This window comes from Zalophus californianus, chromosome 8 (assembly GCF_009762305.2).
Source record: "Zalophus californianus isolate mZalCal1 chromosome 8, mZalCal1.pri.v2, whole genome shotgun sequence".
In the NCBI taxonomy this organism is placed as follows: Eukaryota; Metazoa; Chordata; class Mammalia; order Carnivora; family Otariidae; genus Zalophus; species Zalophus californianus.
In genome coordinates, this window is record NC_045602.1 from 1389495 (window position 1) to 1412122 (window position 22628).

The 22628-nt window shown below is 51.9% G+C and overlaps 1 protein-coding gene across 16 annotated transcripts in view; it reads right to left on the bottom strand.

Moving 5' to 3' along the window:
* MYT1L (myelin transcription factor 1 like) overlaps positions 1 to 22628 on the bottom strand; it is a 419036-nt gene that overhangs the window by 144390 nt on the left and 252018 nt on the right. For all 16 annotated transcript variants that reach the window (XM_027623405.2, XM_027623404.2, XM_027623410.2 and 13 more), the window contains one exon: positions 8931 to 9088. The gene's annotated coding sequence lies outside the window, so the exon portion shown is untranslated. The remainder of the gene's footprint in view (positions 1 to 8930; positions 9089 to 22628) is intronic.

Consider the following 22628-nt stretch of genomic DNA (forward strand, 5'->3'; position numbering starts at 1 on the left):
CAGCTAAGCAGCCTCGGCCTGGGCCCACGGCACAGAGTGTGGCCCGGTGACCCAGCAGGGAGCCCACCTCCGCGGGACCCGCGCCACACACTTGTCACCCATGGAGGGAACGCGGGATATTGCAGAAACGAGCATATAACTGAAGTTCATTTGAAGGAGAAGATCTGGGGGCTAATTATGCTGTGAACTTGTCAATAAGCTTAAGTAGGTGGCATAAAAAAAATTCAGAAAGTCATTAAAAAAACATGGCTCCATAAAACCTGACCATCCCGGGAACGGAGCAGGAAGAGCAGCTTGGCTTTGTCTGTGGATTGCCTGATATCAGGCCTAAAAAGGTAGAGAGTTCATGTGCAATGTCAGGTTTTGATCGTAAAGTGTCAGACTGTCCCTGGACCCCTGTCCCCAGCGCTGGCCTCTCTGCCGGTTGTTCCCCGGACGGAGGCTCTGAGTGGCAGCAGTTGGGGCCAACACTCAGCTGTGGGGCGGGAAAACGTGGAACCCGGGGGGCAAGCAGGTGAGTCGATGACGGCCCGTGTTTGGCTCTGGTCTTGAGACAACCCTGGGAGACTCCTCCTCACGACCACATGCTGGGCATGCCCTGGCCACGGAGGTGGACACGGCTTGAGTGCTTTGGGGGTGGGGCCACGTTTTCAAAGAAAAAGTATAGATTTGTGGCCTCACAAACAACACTTGTGCTGTCTCCTAGAAGGGCAAGAGCAGTGCCGGAGGCAAGGCTTCAAAGCCAAATTTCTGGACCCTCTGGGACATCTAGGGACTTTTCTGGCACATCTAGATAGGACAGCTGAAATCAGAGCAGCCTTGGAAATGTGGGATGGACACTTGCTCTCGGGGCTCAAAACTGTCACCCACACACAGTATCAGGGAACCCTGGAAGGAAATCCTCCTAAGCAGCATAGGCCAAACCCTCAATCCACTTCTGCACCTGGTTTGGGACTTCCCACTTGAAAAATAACGCAACAGGGGTGCCTGCATGGCGCAGTCGGTGGAGTGTCTGACTCTTGATTTTGGCTCAGGTTCTGACCTCGGGGTCGTGACCGTGCTCGGCCGGGAGTCTGCTTGAGATCGTCTCTCCCTCTCCCTCTGCCCCTCCCCCACTCTCGCTTTCTCTCTCTCCTCTCTCTGAAATAAATAAGTCTTTAAAAATAATAAAAAAATAAAAGTAATGCAACAAATCCTAAACACGATCCTAAGAAACTCGCAATCATTGCAATGGTGGTCGGCAATAACAATGTCCTAGAATAGGATCCCTTGAGGGGAAATGTGTCATCTTGACATGGGAATTCTGAGAGCAAGGTGCAGGGGATGCTGTGAATTTGGGCACCTGCACAAGAGGGCCCTGTGCCGACCCCTGAGGATCATGGATGAACCTCATCTCTTGAGCCCAAGACCTGCCCGTGTGTTGGGGGGACAGGGCTCGGCCTGACAGAGGCCAGAGAACAGCCTGATGAAGTTCAGTCCACCCCCAGCCCTCCGAAAGTAGATGAAGAAGACAGGCGAGAAAGAACAGGTCTTACCCTTGAGGCACGTGGACACGTGGCAGAAAGGTTCGCAGGCTTTTACAGCAGGCATGTATACGTTTCGGTAAAAGGAGTGAATTAATGAAGGAAGGAATTACAGGGAGCTAATGATTCGTTTGATCAGCTCCATTGTTTTAACTACTATTTATTAATAATTTGATTACAGTTTTAAAACTTCTGCAATACAAATAAAGAGCTGAGCAGAGAAATATCTGCCCCCCATGCAGGCAGGAGACGCTTCTGCTTTTCTGTAAGTGTGTGGGGCACTGGGGGCAGTGCCACAGCCACGGGAGGACTGTGTGCGTGCTCACTGGACTGCACACGGGGGCTGGGGCCACTGCCTTGTGAGGTTGCATGCGCTCACGGGACTTCTTGTCGGCAGGAAGCGGAAAGCTCTGGGAAGACTTTTACAACCTCCGAGGGTGGGGAGTCGGTTTTTCAGGAGCCCCAGGTGTCCTTGGCCCCAGGATGCTTCCTCATAACCCTGTGGGGGCTCAGGGCCTAGTGGAGCATTTGAAACAAACCCAAATTTGAAAGGCCTCAAGGTGACTCCAGGAAGATAAAGGTAGTGGCTTTTAACAAAATAACTCCTGTTTGATTTCACTCATATTTGGGTGACCTGGCAATTTTATATCCATAAAAATCTGTTTCCCAGTTTATATTCTCTATCACCAGAGTGGTGAGGCCCGACAGCCCTGAGCAGTGGTTCTGGGGGCCGAGCGGCAGGGCAGGCAGAGGGAGCCTGCTGGGCGGAGTGCGTCTTAGCTCGTGGGCCGCCGGCGCGGGGTGCCCCAGGGAGAGTGGGGGCCGCTGCCCAGCTCTGTGAGCTCACCCTCCGAGCTAACCACCCATAGCCGAAGCTTATTCCCTATTTCACTATCGTGTTTACAGCCCCAGTGTGGTCTTTCCTTTCACGTGAGGAACAGCCGAGCAGGGAGGGTGCCTGTTGCCAGACCTTTAGTTGAAATGCCAAATCAGGTGCCCTTCAAATACTAAACTATTTTTTGGTAAAATAACTATTGCTCTTTTGGCCCCAAATGAAAAACTAAGAATAGAAATCGGCATTTGCATTGAAGATCGGATTTGCGGAATTAGAGTGTGTTTCTGATTATTGCTGCATCACTTTGTCCTGCCAGCAAGTTCTGGAAGGAAAGTGCCAAGAGTCAGATTTTAGGGCGGGGGGCACAAGTCTCATGGCCCGAGTGAGAGTCAGTATCCGGTCCCAGAACTGTTCTGCTGCTCTCAGTGTTCAACACATCGAGCTAATACCCCAAAATCTGGAAACTTTATATCCAAATCTGGATTTCTGATTTTTCTGGAAAAATAGGAGGATCTGGAAACACTGCACAGCCGGCTAGCGAGGCAATGTTGCCATGTGGCAGCAGCCACGACCTGATTTCCTCTTCCAGCCTGTCCCCTGCTATGGCACGGCCCACCATTGGGCATGTGCTGTTTCTATCTGCGGCAGTAGCTCCGCTGTGGTGGGCTGAGAGGGCTGTGTGCCCCGTGCATGTGCCGTCCAACTCTCCTGCTCCTGTCCAGCGCTCTCTGTCCTCGGGGATACCCGAGTCTGAGGAAAGCAAGGCAGAGCATCTAAGGCCCATGGACTGGGAGAGTCATGGACGTGGTAGGATCTCATGGAAGTCCATAGAGCACCCTTTCCATCCTGGCTCTCAAGACTGGGCCATGGGCAGAGGCTTCCATGGCAGTGGATCAGGGTCCTGTGGCTGTGTCTTCTCTGACTTCTCCAGCAGCTGTGTCTCCGGCTCAGGAACTTTTGCTCCATGTTTAATAACTCAATTTTCCATCCATCCGTCTTCTTGGAGTCATTTTTTCTTTAATTTCCCCTTGTTTTCCCTGCAAGTTACTGCAAAAAGTATGCAGAGACTTTGCGGTGGCCTTCAAAGGAATCACAGCCTGTCTTAGCATGTTTGTTTCAGCTTCTGTCCTCGCTTCCAGACACGGGCACCACCTGGTCCCCCCAGTGCTGGCCCACGGTGGGGCCTGACCCGGGCGGGGGGGGGGGGTTGGGAGGGCACACACGGCACGAGGGCCTTCTGAACGTCTGTGGGTGTGCCTCTCCTGCCGTAGACGGCATGGTCCCCGAAGTCTGCCAACTGCCCAGAGGGGAGGGCTGGCCACATCGGGGCCTTCTGTGTCCCTCCTCGTCTCCGTGGACATGCGTCTCAGAGGTAGGGGGCTGGCGGTGTGACGGCTGGCTCCATGTTTACTAACTGTGAGAGGATGGGCAGAGTCACGTCTGTGGATCACAGTTCTGTCTTCTGTGAAGTTCCTCCGTATCTCCCTGGGCAGCCTAGAGGATCCAATAACGTGATTCCACGGGAGAACCATGCACGGCGTCTGGTGTTTGAGAAAGGCTTCTTTCCTCTGTTTCCCAAAGGCATGGAGAGCAGAGATGCTCACGATATCCAAGTTCTGGGCACGCACATCATTTGTGATGCAGGGTGGGTGTTGTGCTCTCTGTGTTTGCCATCACCTTTCCTAACATCAACACTTTCGTGGCCTCTGAGTATTGGAACCAGTGCAACCGTGCACAGCTCCGGAGTAGAGACTCCATAATGACTCCCAGGGCCACGAGCCCAGTCATATTTACAAAACCTAAAATGTGTGTGTGTGCGCGCATGCGTGCACCTGGGACTCTTGCTCTCCCTCAATCCAGCTAACCATTTTCAACAGGGCTTGAGACTCCTCTAATTTCCTGGACACGCAGGAAAACGAGAAGCCGGGAAATGGCTCATCACGCCAGGCTGGCTCTCTGGGGCTCCCAGGGCTCCAGGACGGCAGGCAGGGGAGACCCGGCCCATAAGGCCAGTGCGGGTGGCCTGGGGCGCAAACGAGCAACATCGGTCCTTGTGTTCCTGCGCCCCGCGCACAGCACTGGCCCAGAACGGTTGCTTGATAACCACTGGCCACGTTGTGCTGAACAGAGATATCGCAGTTCCCTGAAAAGTCAGGCGCATGCTAGGCAAACTTTCTTGGAAATACGGAAAGAAGTTCTACACAAAGAAAACGAGTAAAAAAAATAGCGAAACACTTTCTAGAAGGGAAGATTCCTACAAAGGAAGGGGGTGTTCACAAATGTCAAGTAGGGAATGCATTTTCAAAAAAGATAGGCGGAGGGTCATTTTAGTGACTTGCAGGTGGTGCTTTTCCAGACAAGAATGATCTGAAATAAAACCGTCACTCTCAGCCCGTGGGACGCATGCACCGTCAGTTTCCCGCCGGGCTGCGTGCAGCCCCTCCGGTCCTGTCCCGTCTCTGCTGCGGGGCGTGCACAAGGCGAGCCCCCCTGCTGCAGGAGCCGGCGGCACCCTCCTGGCGACACCTGGGTAGTGCCCCTCACTCCTGCACAGCAGCTGCTTACAGACTCACAGATTACTTACAGACTGGCCAGTGGTTTCTGAGACCAAGATCTTTAGTCCCTGGTTCCTCTACGTATGGGCCGTTTCTTGTAAATAAAAGACCCTTAATTGGCAAATCACTGAGAAGACAGACACACAGATAAGAACTTGTAACACCAAGTGCCAAAATTCAAACGCTACCGTGTGGGGTCGGGAAGGCAGTGCAGAGCCGTGGGCAGGCTTGGGCCCCTGCGCTGGCCCCCCCCCCCCTCCCCCCCTGCACCGGAGTCTTCCTTTGTCTCTGCAGCTGCACAACCTTGGACGCGAGCTAACCCGGTACATCCCCAGCCCCTAAATTATAAGTGTGTGGGTCATAGCACCCACGTGGGTCCTGGGGATGCTGGAGATTGAAGGAGAAAATAGGTTTGCCAGCGTTCTGGGAAAACTGAAGAGTGTTCGCATGAAGGGCCAGGCGTCGTCCGGTCAGCTGAGCATGCTGGTGGGTCCGCCTGACGGTACGAGGTCTTCCTCATTGTTTGGCAAGCTCTGGAGAGGGGGGACCTTGTCCCAGTGTCGGTACCTGCCGTGATTTACTGAACAAATGAAGTGATCATGCCTTCAGTTGGAAACCTGAAAGTCACATTTTGACTTTTGTCTTTTCTCCGTTCCTCTGTCAAATCATTCCTCACGTTCTGGTTTTCACGGCCACGTCTTTCCACCACCTGCATGCGGCTCGAGTTCAAACCCTGGCTATTCGGGCTGAGTCGCGGGGATGATCCCGTAGATGCTGGACCCCCTCTGTCCCACCGTCCGCTGCGACGCCATCAACCCAGTTCCTTCGTGGCCTCGCCAGCTTGAGAGCCCAGGAGGCTTCCCTGTTGACCCCCTCCCTCACGGTCGGTGAGCAACGGTGTCTGCCTCTTTTTCCTGCGTTTCTCCTACTTTACTGGATCGGAAATCAGTCAGAAGCAGAAACACAGAGACGCATCAGCTGGGCAGCGCGGGGCCGAGCAACACAGAGCCGTGGCTGCGCCCAGAGCCGCGCTCCCTCTGCTGCTCAAGCACCACGAACACACAGAGCAGGCCCCTTTGTATGTCGACCGTTTACACACGCGGGCTCCGTGCTGCACAAGCTTCTGTATGTTGCTACTTTCACTTAGGAAAAGTCATAGGTGTCTATCCCTCCAGGCAAGGCTGGGGGCTTCAACTCATTTTTCGGATGGGTGTGTCGTGTGTGTCCTAAAATTTATCCAGCCATCCCTGTAAGTTCCCTGACTAACGTGTATTTAGGGTGTTTTATTTCATTTAATTGTTTTATTCCGCTCTAAAAAGAAGTGCAATAAATATCACATACATCTTGGTGCGTATTTCCATAATATAATTTTCTAAGAAGGTATTTTCAGTTTTTCTGGAAGATGTACAAATCCATGCACTTTTTAGTGATGTGTGATTATCCCTATTTTTCTAAGTGCTGATCGACAATGGACCATAGGAGCCTCATTTTTGCCGAGTGACATAATGTACCATCATTGCTCACGTTCTCTTTCCCTGACCGCAGATGAGGTTCAGCGCCTTCCCACGTGTGGGCCTCTTGCTTTCTCTCTCCTGGGAAATCCTGATGCTCACCCTTTGCCTAGTTTTAAAATGTTCCCATGGATTCGCAGTAGCTCCTTGTACATTTAACGTATTAATCTCGGTGCCCACCTTATTTGGTGGGGGTATTTTCTTTCACCCGTTTTTCCCTTTGCTAGTGGTATTTCCCCCATATATGTAAAAAAATGTAGGTGACCCAACTGGTCACTTGGAAAGAGCTGGTGGGCTCTAGCGTGTGGTTGTGGTTTCCGGGTGGCTCACCACCCTGATGCCAGTGGCCCCGGCCCTCCTGGACCCTGTTGGGGTGCAGCCGGGTCCCCACGTCCTCCTCCAGGCTGGAGTGTGCAGCCTCACGCGGGGGTCTGCTCCACATCCTCGTGCCGTGTGTGAGCCAGCCGACAAGCGCAGCCCCCTTCTCTAGTAAACACCTGCTCAGCCCCACACCCCCCGAGGCGGCTGCGCAATGAGAGACCACATCCATCCTTTAGATAGATATAAATCCCCACACATGTGACCAAAGAACAGCTTTTAATAAGTAGTAATTAATGTCCTATATTCATAAGCAGATCTATGTTCACTCTGAGACTGTATTTGACTTATATTTAGCATTCCCCCAACATAAATTTTGATAAAGTGGTACAAAAAATAAAATTCAAAGATTCAAATATGTTTTGACCTAGAGAAATATTAATAGAAGGGTCCATTGTATAAGTATTTCAAATTATCCTAGTGGTTTTCTAGTTTATAACTTTCTAAGACAGTTTTTCTTTTTAAGTTGAAGTACACTCGACATACAAAACCGTTTCGGGTGCAGAACACAGTGACCTGACATTCCCACATGTTACGAAAGGCTCGCACGGTGAGCAGTCACCGTCTGTCCCCACATGAAGTTACTGTCCTCTCGACAATATTCCCTATGCTGTTACTTCTCATCCCTGTGACTTATTTATTGCATAACTGGAAGTTTGTACTTTTAAAATCCAAGTTTTCTAAAAAAGATTTCATTTTACTTTTTTTTTAAGGAGAGAACAAAGCTAAAAGAATAAAGAAGAATTAAAGAAGCTTATGTCTATGTGGGAGGCGTGTCCATGTTCAGGGGGAGATGAAGCACACAATTCCACAGGAAATGTTCAGAAATTAAAATGTTTCAGAAATTGCTCAATGGGAGATGTTCATGAATTTTAGGGAGAAGGGTTTGGGCTTGGAATCTTAAGCATGAAGTGTAGCTTCTTCCATTTATTGTGTCTCTTTGCCCCTTGAGTCTCAGTTTCCTAGAAAGGATACAGACAGTGTCCCCACTGGGGCCCAGGTGGGTGTGCGAGCTCGTAACAGCCCAGGAGAATGGCCCTGCCCATGTGGGGGCATGCCGGCCCCCGCTGAATCGTGGCCCCAGCTGTGTGGACACTGTCATTTTGCCCTCACTAGGCTGTCACTGTCCGACACCCATGTGCAGTTCAGGGTTCCTCCTCAAGGGAGAACTCTGCCATCCGATGAGACAGGGCTCTCAGAGGGCAGGTGTGGGATACCACACAGCGACAGAAGATGATGGGACTATCCAAGCGATGGCAAGGGGACCTAACGTATTAAAGAGTTAAAGTGCACGCTCTGCACGGAGCACTGGGTGTTATACGCAAACAATGAATCATGGATCACCACATCAAAACTAATGATGTAATGTATGGTGACTAACATAACATAATAAAAAAAAACAACAGCATGTGACAGAAAGCAAGAGAGAAAGTTCTAGAAGGGGTGTGTGGGGGAGGAAGGTGCGCAGAGTTGTGACCACAGGGTTTGGGGGGAAGCTCTGAGTGCAGTTCATTGGTCCCGATCTCGACCCCCCTCGGGGGGTCAAACGTGGGCAACACCGCTGTTCTCCATCCATCCACGGAAGTTCCATCCATGGATGCTGGGACGTGGGCCTGCCTGGTGCTTGACACCCCGTCCGCCCCAACACATCTGGAGTTGGTGCTCATGAGGTCAGTGTGGGATCTGAGAGAGGAGTTTGGGGGAGCTGGGACAGCAGTCCGCTTTCCACAGACTCCAGTGGATGGGCAGCGAGGGAGGGGAGGCCCCGGAAGGACGGACATGAGGTAAGACCTTCTGGGGATAAAGAGAGTGTCTCTCTTTCGTCAAGCCCAGGATGGGGTGGCTCTGCCCCTCGGAGGGGGAGAGACAGAGGGCAGGAGAGGGCGGGTGGATGGGGCAGCGGGAGGAGCAAACAGACGCACTCTGAGGCTGCACGCAGGGAAGATGGTGGGTGAGGGAAAGTGGGGGGTCGAGGAGGGGTGACAGCTCCTGTCCTGGGAGGAGGAGGCTTTACTCACAGTGGTGGTCTAGGCCACATGTAACCCCAGTCAGCAGTGCAAACGTGTGGACGGGGCTGTCCCGCCCCGTGTGGACCACGTGCCACCAGGGTGAAGGGGCCACACTGTACCTTGCGGGACGTCTTCTCTCCTAGGAAGGGAGGCAGCGTGGCTCCGTGGGCAGGACACGGCCCGGAGTCAGGGTCCCTCTATGTTCTCTTCCTGGTTCTCTCCCCAGCTTGGGACTGAGGCGAAGTCACTTAATATCCCTGTGCCTCCATTTCTCCATCTGCAAAACACGAACACAGCGTAAAGCGCCTATGATTTCACCAGCACATGAGAGGTTGTAGCAGTGGACGGGGACCCTTGGGCGGCCACCGGGAACCAAGCAGCGTCTGTCCCATCCACGGACAAGGGCTCCCCTGAGAAGCGCTCTAAGGACCTGGGGCCTCTGCTTTGGCTCTGACAAAGGGTCTCCCCGGGGACTTGCTCAGGTGGTGCAGTCAGGGACCAGCCCCATCTGTGGCGCGGGCTCTGTAGTCTGAGACCGTCTGCTGGACCTGAGAAGGTTCTAGAACTCCTGTTCTCTGGTCCAGAATCCCTCCAGCGCCCTTGCAAGATAACAAGGTAACACGAACAATTCAGTTAACCAGCTCAACAGACAGCCACACAGCACGTCTAGCAAGAAACTGTTATATCAACTTGCTTTGTTTGAACAGCAGACAACTGGATAGTTGAGTTAAATAAGAGACCAAGGGGGTCATTGGGGCCATCTTCCTCAGAACTCCACAATGCCTTCCTGTCATCTGGGAACCAGCCGGCCCTGTCTGCTCTGTTGACCTGTGGGGACTGAGCTGCAAATCCTTTCTGGGTAGACGTCATCTTCCCAAGGAATGACTTCACCCACACAGGCAGTGAGTAAGTGTTTGAACACGTGTGTCTTGCCAAGAACACGATACAGACCACAGAAGATTGAAAATCATCAATTCCCAGAAAGAGAAAGAAGCTGTCTTTTCCAACTTTGCCACTTAGAACAAGAGAACTTCTCCCCACCTCCTCCTTGGGGTTTAATAATTTCCCTGAAACTTTACTGAGTTCACCATCGGTCTTACGGCGCAAGCCCCCAGAATGCATGTCATTCGGGAGCAGGATCAATTCCACCTGCTTCTGTATCTTAGCTGCCTTCACCCAGTGGCTGCTCAGTATGGGTTTGTTAACTGAAATGACAAAAGAAAAGAAAAAAGCAATGGGGGAGGAAGGAAGGAAGGAGGGAGGGAGGGAGGGAAGGAATGAAGGAAAACTAGAAGCAAGGAAGACCCACACTCCCACTGACATGTGTGGGGGATTCTAAGGGACTGGGTTAGGTTTTACAAGAGACTCAACCAACCGGCCAAACATTTAATGGTTAAAAGATCTGAAACCAGGCTGATTTGGGTTGCTAAATCATCTCCAGTTATCACCTCATGACCTGAGTTCGCTGTTTTCTAGAATTTTTCAGTCTCTAAATTAGATAATATACAGAAGGGATCTAGTGTACCAGAAGGGCTCTGTAAACGGTAGTATGTTTATACATTCCTGTCACTACATTTGTCATCACACTTACTTATATACCTGCATAATATTTCTGAGTTTCCGTTTCTCATTTATGACTATGCTGTTGTGAACAGCACAGAGCTAGCGCACAGAATTCTGCCTCCCTAATATGAATGCCTTCCGTTAACTCAACCCATATTTACTGAGGGTGTGCTTTTCGGTTCTGCTGGACTCCAGTGAGTCAGTATAAAGCAAGGTGGGTAAGATGTTCCTACACAAATTCAAAGAAAAGTGAAAGAAACAATAGAGAGAAGTTAAGATCAATGTAGTCACATCTTAAATATGCGAAAAAATAATTTATTTTGGGTATAAAGAAAAAAACCCAGTGTGTTTGGGTAAAATAGAAACCCCATGGCCATCATTAAATGTACTAAAAAATAAATAAAAAGAGAAACCTCAATAACTGAGAAAAGCACAACATAATCTACTAAAACAAAAATTAAAACCATGTACTGACAACATGTTCAGTTTTAATACTGTAACATAGGCAAATGTTTGCCTTTTTAAAATAAATTATTTTATTAAATTATAGTTATAAAGAAGCATTTTGCAACAGCTAATATTCAACTGAATGTTAGTATTATTATCAAGAAATTACACATATAAACAGCTCATAGTACTTAAAAATTCAACAATTAAATTATATATTAATGAACGATAAGCAAACTCTTAATTATGGTTCAACTCATGTTCTTAGCATCAATTAAACTGACGTGCGATTCCTATTTACTGCCCCGTCACATAAGAAGCATCTCTGCTGTGGGTTTTGTGTTTTGTTCACAGCGAAGCCACGATAGACATGCCCTTCAAAAGAACAAAGAACGAACAGGAACGGTACTGGGGTGGAGTGATCGTCCGCAGGAACCCTGCATCTTCCTGTGACCCGGCCAGGAGGCGGCTTCCTACACTCAGGACAGAATTCACTGCAGGGGCCCAGAGCTCCCTCTGCACCCCGGACGGGGACGGCCGGCAGCCGGGATGTGGCACCGGAGTCCCTCCCTCGTCTTAGAACCTGGCTTTTTTTTTTTTTTAAAACATTCAAAGTTAGTGGCAAAAATTCCCTCTAGGAAATTTATTTTAGGAAATCAAGGTCTCAGACGTAGTTTATTTCTGTTTATTTGCTTTAGGAAAGTGTGCATTCACAGTGTCTGAGTGGAGGACTAGAAAGGAAAGATGCATGGATCCAGGTGTCAGCACTCACTGTGGGGCCACACGGTACCACCTGCCCATCCAGGAGGCCTGAGGACAGGAGGGACAGTCCCCCGCCTGGATTGTGCCCCTAGTCTGTTGATGCTCAGGCCCCAGCGAGGCTCCCTTGGGAAACGCCCCTCGCTGTTGGGCTTGCCCTTCCAAGGCAGGTCATGCCCTGGAGATCACTGAGGCACGGAGGCCAACACAGGTCCCCCCAGAGGCTCGCAGGGACTAGGTCAGTGCTCAGAGCGTCCACACAGCCCGAAGCCTGCTGACCCCAAGAACTTTCTTCCCTCCTTGTTAATTTCTCCCTCTTTATTTCTTTGCTGTTTTTTTTTTTTTTTTTTTGGTGCGGGAGGGGAGGATTTCTCCAATTGCATTTGTCTTGTCTACATTTACCCTCCATCCATCTTCACTTTTGTATCTTTTTTCACCTCTTTTCCTGTTTTCTCTATCTTATGGAGATTTCTCAAACTTATCTTTGGGTTCTTCAATTGCAATTTCAAGAATACTATTTTATATGCCAAGATTAGCTTTTATTAGTTATACATTTACATTTACTTCGGTGCTTATTTGTCCTTGTTTTAGAGACTATGTCTCACCACTGTGTTGCTAATCTCTCACACACCACGGTATATAAGGAGCACTCTGTTAGTATTTGATTGAACCAGAATGGGTGAAGGAGGAAGGGGAGAAGGGAGGGAAAGAGAGAGAGGGAGGAGGGAGGGAGGAGGGAGGAGCTCTCTGGCATTCCTGCTTGTAACTTGGGTGGGGCTCAGCAAAGCAAAGGACCTTACTGGGTAGGATGCTCCTCACAGGGCAACTTGCAGGGTAGGGCAGGTGAGGGGAAAGCAGCTTGCATGCGGGAGGGGAATCGCCTGGGCGGGCCCTTCCAGCCCAGCACAGGCTCTGCTGGGGCCTCAGGGGAGGCTCACAGGGACTCTGACTCTGGAGTTCCTACAGGTCTCCCTCCATGGGCAATTCTCTCTAGAAACACACGGGAATCCCGTGCTCCTCTGGGCCTGCTCTCCTCAGCTGCTGGTGGGTGAGGCAGCTTCCAGGGGAACCAGGGAAACCTAGGTGGAGGCAAAATTTAAAAGACAATCGAAGAAAAAATATTTATGATCAAGGAAAGAAGCTGGCCTGCTGCGTAAGAAAAGCAAGATCCTAACGTAGAACCCACAGACGTATGCATGGCTGTGTGGCCACATGCACACACACAGGTCCAGGTCTATGTACGTGCGCAGCTATATTTATTTACCCGACATGAAGACACGAAGTCACGTAGGACCAACCGTCCCAGGCTTCCCTGCGTCTGACTCTCCGTGTCTGGCCAGTCCCAGCCGCAGCCTTCTGACCTAGATCAGCCAGGTTACAGCTAATTAAAGCAGACCTTCGTTTTCTTGGTTTGGAGTTCACTACACAGATGGCAATTAAAAAAGCATCTATCTGCTTGAATTACAGTTTAAAGGAGGTGCGAGTAAAACCTTGCTAACAATCGAGTCCGAAGGACCAGCAAGAGCTGTGCTGTCTTGGCTTCGAGCAGTGGGGGCAGAGGGCGGGTCACCTGGGGCTCCGCAGGGACGCGGAGGGAGAGAGTTGCTGTTTTGCCTGTAGGCTCTGGGGACTCGGGGGACTCTGCCGGAGCGCCCGGAGGGGGCCTGCCCGCACCTTCCCACAGCACGGGGGGCGGGGGGAGAGGGGCCCTGGCACAGCCCGGCCTCTCTCGGCCGCTCACTCACCGCCTCCTGAGCTCAGAGAGGGGAAGACGGAAAACCACCCACATAGCCCACGGCAGCCCAGGCGACGTGACCTACAGTGTGGCCACTTCCTGGTGTGAAGGGGAAGACCGCTGACTTTTGCCAGCAGAGTCGAGTTCTGGCCTGGTCAGCTTCCAGCCAGTCCCTGCTCAGATGACCAAGGGTCTGAGTCCCTGCTCCCTCTCCAGTGCAGGGATCGTACCTCCTGCCCCTTGGTGGTTGGGGGGAGCTGGCGGGACGGAGCGGGAGCCTTTCTTCCCCAAGTGACACGGTAGCTAGGAAGACTGTGTGGCGGTGTTTCAAGTGCTTATCATGCACTTTGGAAACAAATGTTGGGTTGCAAAATTGTAGGTTATAATATGCTAACGGCCGAAAACCACAAGGCACATGGACAAATATGGGCAAGAAAGAACCCAAATGTCAATATACCTGTGATGGGTGGGGCCAGGACTTTGGAATATGTAGGTTTTAGCTCCAACTTTCTCCACCATCACCACGCCGCACTCCTAACCTATTAGCGGTGAGGACAATGCCGTTATTCTTGACATGGCCTCCAGATATTAAATACATATTCCTAAACACTAAATTCTGAGGACTAAAGGAGACTTATTAATAACCTGGCTGACTCCCTTTAAAAATACTAATGGTGATTTTGGAGATTTGTGCTTTGTTCTATCCAATTCCCCGTTGATGAGGAATGAATTTTGGCAGGAGACATGAATTACACCAAAACAAGTCCCCAGTCGTGTGGTCACCGCTGGACTGGGACTGGGGGATGTCACACTTCAATATGGGGCAGAAAGACTCTGGCCAGCTAGGGACTCAGTTTCGATTTTATGTACAAGAAAAGCCCCTAACACCTGGGTCACAGTAGGTCTACGGAGCAGCTCATCTGATCCACTCTTCTGCCTTACACCTTTTATTATACCATGTGTGTTGTACGGCAATGCGAAGCTAACGAGCCATTATTTGTCCTTTGAACCCTGAATTAGTAGACTGACGCCACAGCAGCTCCCTTCCGGAGCCCGGCTGGCCTTGGTAAGTGGACTCTCCCGTTCACATACCCTTTGACTCAGAGTTCACACGCCAGGGCCCGCAAGGGGCCCGAGGTTTAAACACAGGAAGGGAGGAGGTGTGGGTACCCTCCAGGCTGTCTGCACTTCGTTTTGCAAGGGAGAAGTCTGAGTTCTGGACAGAGGATGCCACCTGAGTGGGCCTGCTTTCAACATGTCTACACTGGCTTAGGGGTGGTGGCTAGCCCTGGGCCGAGCAGCTGATTTGTAGGTTAGACAGGTGCAAAGCATGGGTTAGAAAGAGCACTAACTTTAATCCAATGTCAGATGCTGACCTCATTATCTACATTTCTCACACAAAGGAATTGACTTGGGGAACTTAGGCAAGGTCAAGGAATGCAGACCAGAGAACAGGTTTGGTCTCCAAGCCCAGGGGTCCTGGACCCCGTCTGCTGCTGTAAAATGAGATGCGGATCCATTTTCAGTGCAAAGGTTCAGGTGTCCCAGCCACATCCAAGCACCTGTGGACCGGAGCCCCCGTCCCGTCCGGAGGCAAGCACGCTTACGTCTGGTTTGTCTGTGCCGATGCCGGTGACGGCCGGCGGAGCGCATGCCCACGTAAGCACACACGCCGTCCACCTGAGCCCCGTCAGCTCTGCCCCATGTGTGAGGACAGAATCATTTCATTTCCAAGCATAAGTGCTATGATATGTCACCTATTCTTCTACAAACTGTTTTTGTTCAGTTAAAGTTGGAAGCATTTCCCATGTGCATGTAGTGAGCTGAAGCTCAGATTTTATGAATGGTTATCATTTCACAACACGGCTGTGTATAACTTACAGAACTACCCAACACCTTGATGTAAATCCTGATGCCTCCTGTTTTCAGGGCGCAAACATGCTCTGATACACATTCCTGTGTGTGTCTCTTCATGCACGCACTTGTATTTTTCAACATTTGAAATGTTAGCAGACACCGGTTACCCTTCGAGGTGGCCTCACCACGTACAGTCAGTAAACGTGTCACCGTGCATGTTTTCCCAACACTTACACCAGCATCTGCTTTCATCAAACCTCTTTCGAGGGGACATTTGTGTCTCACGGTCCCCGCGTCTGAACTCGCTGCGTTCTCTCTCCTCTGATTCACGGTTTACCCTTGGCTCCTGGATTCTGTGGTCCGCTTGGGCCCTGGCCATCGGCCCTCTTCCTGCGGCACATGCAGCGAACCTCCTCCCCAGTTGGTCTCGTGTCTTTCAGCTTTGCTTACAAACCAAGTGCTGGATGTGAGGGGCTCTCCTCCCCAGTCTGGTCTTGCAAAACCTCGACTCTTTACGCCGCATCCAGGAGGGCCTTTCCTACCCCAAGGAAAAGGACTTACTCTGGGATTTCCTCCTAAGTTCTCCTGAACCACCCAGCCACCCGAGTTGATTTGTGACGGTCGTACAGCGGGGGCCTGACCCCAGGGAGTGCAGGTCCAGGGTCCACAGCGGCCCCCAGAGCAGCAGCCCTTCCAGACAAGAGATTCCTCCCGCAGAGAGCCCCGCGTGCAGCCCTGCCTCTGCTGGCCTAAGGCGGGGACCAGGACAGACAGAGGCCGAGGGAAGACGGACAAATGGGAGCCAGGGAGTGAGCACTGAAGATGGAAGAGGCCGCGGAACCTGGGCAGCACGGGAGGGGCTCCCGCAGATGACCGGGACTCCAGCTCCTCCAATGTGGGGATGCTCGGGTTCCCACGGAAGGAGGAGACAGATGGCTGAGTGAGAAGCAGTGAGGACGTTTCCAGACCAAGGAAGCAGCAAGCGCACAGGCCCAGGAGGACACAGAGGTTCAGGTAAAGGGACATGCGCAGGCTGGGGGCAGAGTGTCCTGGGGTCTTGCTGCCACAGAAGGAGCTCTCAGTTTTATTCTGAGACTGGCAGGTTTTCAAAAGGCTCTAAGTAGTGGGGGCACGTCATCCAAATAATTTTTAAACAGGCCCCTCAAACCCAGTCACATATGTTCTCTGGAAACCAGAGAGGGGTGAGGGCACAGCGATGCTCACCGCCTGGCGCCCTGCACAGACGGAGGCACTTGGAGGGTGTACAGGGAAACACGCACTGAACTGCAGGCACGCAGAGCCCCACCAGGACCGAGACCCCATGTCCGGGCAGAGGGAGGACCTCTACAGTGAGTCTCAGATGCGGAGATGCCCCGGGTCTAGGCGGCACAAGCCCCGGGGCCGAGTGTGTGCACGTGAGCCCTCCCGGCAGACCCCTGGCTTCACCAATGCACGTTGGCCTGGATCGCTACATGGGAAGTACAACAACCTCAGAACACTGGGCACACAGGGCCTCACCTCGCCACGGGAGCCCTCAGCACACATCTACATCCCCTCCAAGTCCTGAGAGGCTTTGTGCAGGGACAGGATGGGATTCTTCTCCTCTCCAAACAGGTAAGAGCACCTGTCCCGCCCGTGTGAGCGCACCTGCCTCCGTGAGCGCACCTGCCTCCGTGTGGTCCGATGAACAGTGCAAGCTCCCAGCTGCTGAATAACGTCTCGTATCAATTAAATGCCCTTTATTTTATGGGATAGTAGTTTTCTTTGTCAGATTCAGAGTTCCACAGCAATAATCTTGAATGGTTTTTAAATAAAAAGAGTCAACAAATTTGACCAGGTATAAGATGATGGAACACGAGAGAGATTTCAATCTTTCTTTTCCTCTTGTGAATCTGTTACAACTTCTCTGGGGTCAGAATGATGTACAATATGTTGATGTATAAGGTCAACCTTCGTCCTTACTTATCCACCCAAAATATCATTTTTCAGCCCGCAAGTGTGACATGGCCAAATTGGTTAAATGCAATAGAGGATGATCATCCACCCACGTGTGACCGAAGTGACAGGGACATTCATCTTAAATGATTACTGCCGCTGAAAACTGACAACACATACACAGGGGTTAGTGCATCCAAAGTCCTTCCTATCCAGGGTTCCCTGACAGGACTCAGGACTGGGCAATTTTCTCCACCATTTAGAAAAGAAACAGTGTCCACGATCATGATCATTGTTGGATTAGCGTCCTGCATGATCAAAGGAGTATTATCAACATTCCTGTAAATGTTGTGTTTCACTAAACCTATTCTGACGGGTTGAATTGTGGTCTCTCAAAAATTCATGTGTGGAAGTCCTAAGCCCCGGGACTTCAGAATGTAACCTTATCTGGAAATAGGGTCATTGCAGATACAATAAGTTCAGATGCGGCCATACATAACAGGGTGGGCCTCAATCCAGTATTACTGGTGTTCTTAGAAAAAGGAGCAATTTGGATACTATGCACAGGCGTGGAGGATGCTTAGTGACTGCTTCTAAGGGACCAGTGATGCATCTACAAGCCCAAGGACACCAAAGGTCACCAGCAAACCCCAGAGGCCAGAGAGAGGCTGGAGCAGAATCCCCATCACGGCCATAGAAGGCATCAGCCCCTCCACAGGCTGACCTTGAATGTGGGCTCCCACCCTGCAGACTGTGGGCCCGGGAGCGTCTGCTGTGGAAGGCTGCCCGCGGCCCCAGCAAGCGCACACACCTCCCCTTGTCTGCCCACTCTCACGGGCTCCCTGACCCAGGCCGGGCATGAAGGGCAGAGAGCCGTCACCGCCTGCCATCCTCTCGCTGTCCTGCTGGAGCTCATTTCAAAGCCACTAATGGCCTCTTGTGGGGACTCTTCATTTGGATGGCACTCGAGGTCAAAGGTCATGGCCACAGGTAGCAGGTGAGGCCAGCCACCTGGGTTCAGCCTTCCCGGCCGAGGGCCATTTTAGGCAAATGTCAAACTGCCCTTTTCTCTTCAGATGGGAGGAGAAAACTGTCAGTTGTCTGTGGAAAATGGGATGTGAGCTATGGATGGCGAATATTCAGAATATTACTGTTCATATCTTCTTTCTCATACTTCCTTGCCCGTCAGCCAAAGCCTCCCTCATGACCCGAAAGGAGAATTACAACGGCGGAGGTTGGAGCCCAAGGCAGAGGGACCAGGCGGTACTCAGGTGTGGTGCCCTCTGTGGTAAGCCCTGGGGGATCTGAAGGAAGGGCAGAGGACGTGAGCACAGGATTCAAGCATGGCCACAGGTTAGCAGAACAGAACGTGAGCCCAACGCCCGAGGTGGGGGGGACAAGGGGCTGAGAGCGGAGACGGCGGAGGAGCGAGCAGCCTGTGGGCCCGTGGCGTGAGGCCGCAGGTGTTTCTGTGGCCTGGGCTGGGTGCTCTGGGTCCTCCAGGCCGTGGACACCAGCTGCCACGCTTAGAGGGAAGCTCAGCTCGCCTCCCGACCAGGTCCCTGAACTTCCCGGCTGTGCACGCAGCGACTGCGGAAAGAAAGGGGGCCGGGGTCGTCTCAGCCAGGGCCGCCTGGATGCTGCTGGGGGTGTCGGGGCTCAGCTGAACTCCATCTAGAAGCTGTGTGGACGGTCGGCCCCGGGGTCTCGCCCGGTTCAGCAAGCCGAGGGGGCTGCTCGCCTCCTCAGGGTGTGGAAGGGAGGGTCCAGCAGAGGCCAGCCCCGCCCCTTTCAGCTCCCTGATCTGGTGAGGACCAGGCGCGGGGCCGCCCTGTTCTCTGTCTCAGGGCATGGCGAGTCCGGAGCAGCTGGCTGGGACGGAGCCCGCGCAGGCCACCCTGTGAGGACGTGCCCCCTTCTCGGCTGAGGCTCTGGCTTGGGCATCTCTTCTTCATCTAGAGAAGCGTCCAGACCCGAGGTAAGGCACTCTTTCAGCCATGAAAAATCAATGTGGAATGCAATCTCCTGAAGGCTGATCTTCCTTTGAACACAAATATAAAGCAGTGATAGGATCAGATAGGATTGGCTGCCTTCTGTACTTTTGGAATTGCCTGATTTTAAAGTTTTCTCAAGGAAAACGAACACTCAGGGTGAGGATGCTCTTGCCAGCTTGCTTTCCTTCTATCTGGAAAACTTGGACTCTCTTCTGAGAAGATATTTTACATCGATTTTGAAATACTTCCCTCAAAGCAAATGTCAATTTCACATAATTTTTGAGTTTTTCATCCTGACTACAATCTAAAAATTAACGTATTGTGTCTACTTCCTGCCCTGCTCTTGGGACCAGCGTCCTCTAGATTCCGAGTGGCGACGGCGCGCCTGGGCCTCTGGCCGCCCCTGTGAGTCTTCCTCCCGTGGCTGGCGTCATCTCTTCCTGATTCTCAAGCTGCTCCCTGGGCCCGAAATTCAGGCATGACTCCCTGCCTGAGCCTTGGCAGTTCTCACGCACTGCATAATCTAACTGGTATCTCTAATTAAACAACACATAAAGTTTTACCTCCAAGCCTGTCTATCAGCTCTTCTCCCGAACTTCAGGCGCCTGCCCCCTTTCCCCACCGAGATACCGGGTGATGCCCCAGACTCAGGCTCTTTCTGCCAGCCGACCACCTGTGACCCCCCAACTCGGGCTGTGACCCCCGTCAGCACTGCCTCGTCCCCTCTCCTTGCAGAAACCGCTCTTAGCTCTGCGTCTCCCTGGCAAGATCTCAGTTGGTGCAAGATTGGAGCTCTTGCATCTCGGCTCGCTGTGGCCCCCAGCTTCCTGTTCCCACTAGTGCTGCTGAGTTGGGCCTGTGTCCGTGCCGCCGGCCCCTCACTGGCTTTGGCCGCGGCTGCCTCTGTGGCCCCCACGACGGCGGCTGCCCTGGGAACTCGGCAGTTTCCCACTAGGGGAATTTTTCACTTCTTAAATCTTCTATGGAAATCGACACTTTACATAGATGGCGGAAGCTCAGAAGCCTGGGTGAAGTGGGGTGATGGGCACAGGGTCCCCACGGGTGACGGACAGGGGTCCCCACGGGGTGGTGCTCACTTGTTCCCCAAGTTGGCCACTGTGCTTCTGGAAACCCCGGGTTTCACAGAGCACAGCACAGCTCAGGTCGCGGATACTCAGAATCCTGGCGTGGTTCCCCTGGTCCGAAAGGGTCACACATCATCCTCCCCACCTGAGGATCCACCTGCTTCCCAAACTGCCAAGATCCCAGGGCCAGAGGCCGCCTTTTGTTTACCAGGCCAAAGTGCTTCACACCGAAAATTGCACAACAGTATTTACTTAAAAACCAGCACATGTAAGGAACATCTAGACTGGTTTTTATATAAAAAAGACACAGATAACTTGGAAGATCACCAGTGTGATTTTCCTCGTCAGCTGGAATAGTCTGGGGGCATTTTTGAGCTCTTTCGAGAAAAGCTATCAGGTTGTTTTCAACAGGGAAGTAAATACGCCCCAGCTGTCCTGCCCGTGCAGGGAAGGCGGGCTCCCTGGTGCCCTGACCTGGGAGGATGTGACAGCCTCCACATTCACCTAGGGGCTTCAGGGGCATCAGCATACATTTACATACATTTACATGGAATATTCCTGTCACCTCAGCTCCCAAACCTGCATACTGGATAAATTTTTTAAAAGGTAGTGTGACCTATGGCAATTATATTCAAACCCAATATTTAGAACAAGATACATGAAGCAAAACAAAAATCTAGAACAATCAATTACATGCCTGCTGAGGATAAAGACAGGCAGAGCCTCGGCGAGAAAGCAGAAAACCAGAGAGAGCCCGAGTCTTACAAGGCTTTCCAGCACCAGCCAGCGCGCGTCCCATGCCTCATTTGTCCCTCGCTGGTTTTAGGAAACGCTACTAGCAGCAATGAGCAGTGCTCCGTGTTAGGGGCTTACTGTTCGATTGCCGGCTTCATCACGGCAGTGGATTGTGGCCTGGGTCTCACTGTCCCACGGGACACGTTCCCTGCCAGTCTGACTACTACGTTTGCTGAGGTTCTGCTGGGTGTGACGTTAGATCACATGTGTCTCCACCGCTGTCCTGACAAGGGTCCGAGGAGGGTCTGATGGGTATCTGGAGGGCCTGCCTGCACTAGCGTGGTGGTGGGGGGGGGGGCTCGGAGAATGCAGCACGAGGCTGGGGACTGGGCAGCAGACGGAGGTAAGGGGCTGAGAGCTCCTTAGATAAGCCTGCGGGGTCCCGACTGGGACACTCCCAGCACCCACCAGAAAGCTCAGTGCCCTAGTGGGAAAGCAGCTTCTCAGGGCTTGTGGCTTCCCGGGGCTGGTTCTGGAGGTCGGTGTTTTCCCCTGTGCCTGTCCCATGGGTGGGTCTCTGCTGATCAATACACCAGCCATCACCTGGCCCCCGAGGCCAGGAGGTGTAGGGGCCCTCTGGGTCCTCACTGGTGCTGCTCTGGGGAGGATGTGCTGTTGACCACCCCTGCTCACAGCCACCCTCGTGGTGCTTTCTGGTAGAATGTTCCTGAATGGCGTCCTAACTCTGCTGCTGGCCAACCCCTCAATGCCTGCAGAGGTGGGTTTTTTGAGAATCAGCTCCCTGTCACCTTGGGCGTGGCAGAGTCATCCTCATTCTGGGACCATGAAGTGGTTTTCACTGAGTACAAGTGGTCAAGTCACGACCAGCAGAGAGAACAAAGAGCCAGAGGGAGATGGAGAAGCACAGCACGTCTATACTATCATGTACGGCAACTGTCTCCAGGGAAGGGGCTGGGGCAGCAAGTGGGGGGTGGAAGGAGATTGCATGGGAGTTACATCTCTGAGCCCATCTGAGATGGTTCACGGGTGTGCACCTCAGCATGAGGCGAAGCACCCGCTCGGGGCAGGCAGGTGTCCACCTGCATCTGGAGACTCGGGAGGTTGGACGGGCAGAGCTGTGCCATGTGTGCAGCTAACCCCCAGCTAGAGTTAAAACAGGTGTGGTATCACTCAGTTCAGCTTAGCAACACTGGATATTCATAACACCAGGTCTTTGTTGTAGCCAAAAGAGGTTTAAACTTACCTGGGACTCATGCATCCGTTCGGGTAGTTCTGTATTGTGATGAGTAAATTACCAAAGGGTCACTTGAAGGGAAATGCAGCTGGTGCAAAGTACAGAAAGCACATGACAACTAACAAAACACTCCATATTTATATGGAGGACACACTAACTTGACTTCTATGCAATAAGCCAACTCGTAAAATAGCATCGTTAAGATTATGTAATAAAAAGGAGCTTTAAAATGAGTTGATTGTATTACTACATTAGAAGTACAAACAAAGAAATAATGTAATATACAAGAAAATACAAAATAATAACCAGCCAACACCCTCTGGAGGCTGGCTCAATGTGGCAAAAACAGCAAAGGGTTCAAACTCACCAACCCAGAGCCTCTTTCTGTTAGCTGTGTGATAGGGATCCAGTTAGGTGACATCTCTGAGACTTCCTGTCTCAGCTGGTAAATG